The 4,666-nt window shown below is 44.4% G+C and overlaps 1 non-coding gene across 1 annotated transcript; it reads right to left on the bottom strand.

The window, feature by feature from the left end:
* Window positions 1–3,584: 3,584 nt before the first annotated feature.
* On the bottom strand, window positions 3,585–3,659 carry Trnas-uga. Its single transcript has one exon. It is a non-coding gene; the product is annotated as a tRNA-Ser (tRNA).
* Window positions 3,660–4,666: the final 1,007 nt, after the last annotated feature.

Genomic DNA, 4,666 nt, shown 5'->3' with positions numbered 1-4,666 from the left:
CCTCGACAGGTATCTGCGACATCTTCATCTACATCTACATCTATACTCCGCGAGCCACCTTACGGTGTGTGGCGGAGGGTACTTATTGTACCACTATCTGATCCCCCCTTCCCTGTTCCATTCACGAATTGTGCGTGGGAAGAACGACTGCTTGTAAGTCTCCGTATTTGCTCTAATTTCTCGGATCTTTTCGTTGTGATCATTACGCGAGATATATGTGGGCGGTAGTAATATGTTGCCCATCTCTTCCCGGAATGTGCTCTCTCGTAATTTCGATAATAAACCTCTCCGTATTGCGTAACGCCTTTCTTGAAGTGTCCGCCACTGGAGCTTGTTCAGCATCTCCGTAACGCTCTCGCGCTGACTAAATGTCCCCATGACGAATCGCGCTGCTTTTCGCTGGATCATGTCTATCTCTTCTATTAATCCAACCTGGTAAGGGTCCCATACTGATGAGCAATACTCATGAATCGGACGAACAAGCGTTTTGTAAGCTACTTCTTTCGTCGATGAGTCACATTTTCTTAGAATTCTTCCTATGAATCTCAACCTGGCGCCTGCTTTTCCCACTATTTGTTTTATGTGATCATTCCACTTCAGATCGCTCCGGATAGTAACTCCTAAGTATTTTACGGTCGTTACCGCTTCCAATGATTTACCACCTATGGCATAATCGTACTGGAATGGATTTCTGCCCCTATGTATGCGCATTATATTACATTTATCTACGTTTAGGGAAAGCTGCCAGCTGTCGCACCATGCATTAATCCCCTGCAGGTCCTCCTGGAGTACGTACGAGTCTTCTGATGTTGCTACTTTCTTGTAGACAACCGTGTCATCTGCCAATAGCCTCACGGAGCTACCGATGTTGTCAACTAAGTCATTTATGTATACTGTAAACAATAAGGGTCCTATCACGCTTCCCTGCGGTACTCCCGAAATTACCTCTACATCTGCAGATTTTGAACCGTTAAGAATGACATGTTGTGTTCTTTCTTCTAGGAAATCCTGAATCCAATCACAAACCTGGTCCGATATTCCGTATGCTCGTATTTTTTTCACTAAACGTAAGTGCGGAACCGTATCAAATGCCTTCCTGAAGTCCAGGAATACGGCATCAATCTGCTCGCCAGTGTCTACGGCACTGTGAATTTCTTGGGCAAATAGGGCGAGCTGAGTTTCACATGATCTCTGTTTGCGGAATCCATGTTGGTTATGATGAAGGAGATTTGTATTATCTAAGAACGTCATAATACGAGAACTCAAAACATGTTCCATTATTCTACAACAGATTGACGTAAGCGAAATAGGCCTATAATTATTCGCATCTGATTTATGACCCTTCTTGAAAATGGGAACGACCTGCGCTTTCTTCCAGTCGCTAGGTACTTTACGTTCTTCCAGCGATCTACGATAAATTGCTGATAGAAAGGGGGCAAGTTCTTTAGCATAATCACTGTAGAATCTTAAGGGTATCTCGTCTGGTCCGGATGCTTTTCCGCTACTAAGTGATAGCAGTTGTTTTTCAATTCCGATATCGTTTATTTCAATATTTTCCATTTTGGCGTCCGTGCGACGGCTGAAGTCAGGGACCGTGTTACGATTTTCCGCAGTGAAACAGTTTCGGAACACTGAATTCAGTATTTCTGCCTTTCTTCGGTCGTCCTCTGTTTCGGTGCCATCGTGGTCAACGAGTGACTGAATAGGGGATTTAGATCCGCTTACCGATTTTACATATGACCAAAACTTTTTAGGGTTCTTGTTTAGATTGTTTGCCAATGTTTTATGTTCGAATTCGTTGAATGCTTCTCTCATTGCTCTCTTTACGCTCTTTTTCGCTTCGTTCAGCTTTTCCTTATCAGCTATGATTCGACTACTCTTAAACCTATGATGAAGCTTTCTTTGTTTCCGTAGTACCTTTCGTACATGATTGTTATACCACGGTGGATCTTTCCCCTCGCTTTGGACCTTAGTCGGTACGAACTTATCTAAGGCGTACTGGACGATGTTTCTGAATTTTTTCCATTTTTGTTCCACATCCTCTTCCTCAGAAATGAACGTTTGATGGTGGTCACTCAGATATTCTGCGATTTGTGCCCTATCACTCTTGTTAAGCAAATATATTTTCCTTCCTTTCTTGGCATTTCTTATTACACTTGTAATCATTGATGCAACCACTGACTTATGATCACTGATACCCTCTTCTACATTCACAGAGTCGAAAAGTTCCGGTCTATTTGTTGCTATGAGGTCTAAAACGTTAGCTTCACGAGTTGGTTCTCCCTTGAGCGCTTTATCTACAGTCTCTGTTTTTCCGTTAACAAATTCGTTACCCAACGTTGAACATTTCCGATGTCCATTGCATCGTACCGATACATTTTATTAAAGAATGACATCAGAAAGCTTTGACATCACTGGTCAAGAAGCAAAACCCTGAAGACACACTAGCCGTCCGGGAACAATAATGTTCAGTGCAGCCTGGCAATATCAGGGGGGAAACGACAGTCTTAATATAGTTTGCTGAGTTATGGTGGCACCATCAGATCGTTCAAAACGCATACTAACCGCTTTTTACATTTTAAACGATCTGGTGATGGTTGCAGAAAGCAACCGAAGCTGGTTTTCGTATTTTAATTGTAATAATAAAATTGCGGTACAGGCTTTAAAAATTTCTTTATTTTTAAAGAAGTTATTTAATATAGTAGTGAAGTTATTTAAAGTTTGAATGCCGTCTAGTAATGAGTCAGTCTCTGAGATTATTAAATCAGACGACAATTATGTCACACTTCTCGCTCTTGTGGCACCTATTTTGTGTGGTAAAAAGTGCAGTCGTATGAGGCCCCATATTGTGCGCAATGATAAGCTCGTATTTCGGACAGACGCAAACTCACGTCAGATTTTTGCTAATTTTTTGAATACTTCGAAGGACGATGTTTCCTTGAACTTTATATTCCTGTATCGTATTCATTTCGTCGTGCCTCACCCACTGATGGAAATATCGCGTGGAAAGTGGGTTACCGATAAACAGACAGCACGTGATGACGAACCGAATAGTGCGTGACAACTGAGAAAGTTGTGCTGCTGGTTAAATAAATTTAGAAACAGTGCAAGCTTTATTTTTGATGTTTTCACCAGTGTTGTTCCTAATAGTACAGGATGGGGCAAGTAAGTGGCCCGGGCGAATGGATACGATTGGACGTGATTGTGTGCATATGAAACACACCCCGTGAAGCGCACACCACGCGCGCGGCCGCCATGTGATCCACAGCGGTTCATAGAGTAGTGGGGGTTGTGACAGTGAGTGTGGAGCAGTGCAAAGGGGACGATGGTTCTCCCAGTAGAGCAGCGAGTGTTCGTTGTGGAAAGTTACGTGACAACAAAGTCGTGGAAACGGTCAGAGTGCCAACAAAGAGCATCATGTAACACTTAGTCCGAAAGTGGTGTCAGACACGATTTGTTTTGAACAAGTCAAAAAATATTCCGAAACGTCCTGCACCCCAGAAAATGTGGCTGCAGTTTGCCAGAAAATGGTTCTGAGTTCTACCAAATCAACCCAATGAAACTTCCTGGCAGATTAAAACTGTGTGCCCGACCGAGACTCGAACTCGGGACCTTTGCCTTTCACGGGCAAGTGCTCTACCAACTGAGCTACCGAAGCACGACTCACGCCCGGTACTCACAGCTTTACTTCTGCCAGTACCTCGTCTCCTACCTTCCAAACTTTATAGAAGCTCTCCTGCGAAAGGCAAAGGTCCCGAGTTCGAGTCTCCGAGTCTCGCTCGGGCACACAGTTTTAATCTGCCAGGAAGTTTCATATCAGCGCACACTCCGCTGCAGAGTGAAAATCTCATTCTGGAAATCAACCCAATGACTGTTGCAAGAGACCGGCGTATCACGTCGATCATGCGGACGAATACTCTACCTGGCCCTGCACATGTATCCCTAGAGAGAGTCTGCTGTTCAGGTATTAAAACCAGTAGGTGCTCCTCAGCGCCTCCAGTTTTGTGAGTGTCTGTCCACTGAGATAACAAAGAATGGCTTCAACATGGATCTGTTCTTTCTATCTGATGGAGCTTGGTTTCACTTGAGTGGTTATGTCGTGAGGTTATGTCAACTAACAGAATTACAGGTTCTTTGCAGGGGAAAAGTGAAATGAGCGTATGGCATCGTTGGCCGGGAGGCCCCTATTCGGGGAAGTTCGGCCGCCAAGTGCAAGTCGTATTTCATTCGACGCCATATGGGCGACTTGCGCGCCGGTCGTAAGCATGAAATGATGATGAGGACAACATAACACACAGTCCCTAAGCGAAGAAAAATCTCCAACCCAGCCGGGAATCGAACACAGGCTCGCATGCATGGGAGGCGAGCACGTTACCACCCAGCTAAGCAGGCGGACTTCGCAGAGGAGAATTCGCATAACTTCCACGAAACACAATTACATGGTCGGAAGGTTGGGTTTTGTTGTGCAGTGTCTGCACGCTGCAGTACTAGATCATCTTCTTTCATTGGCGCGTTACATTGCCAACATTTTGAAACCATTTCTGGCAGCACTGTCGGAGGAAGCAAAGACCTATATTTACTTCTAACAGGATGTAGCAGCTGCCTATTCAGAAGGCCGAACCTTGGAGCACAGTTACACAATCTTCACGCTGGACAGAATTGTTAG

Source organism: Schistocerca americana, chromosome 4 (genome assembly GCF_021461395.2).
Source record: "Schistocerca americana isolate TAMUIC-IGC-003095 chromosome 4, iqSchAmer2.1, whole genome shotgun sequence".
Taxonomy (NCBI): Eukaryota; Metazoa; Arthropoda; class Insecta; order Orthoptera; family Acrididae; genus Schistocerca; species Schistocerca americana.
This window is presented reverse-complemented; position numbering and strand designations above follow the sequence as displayed.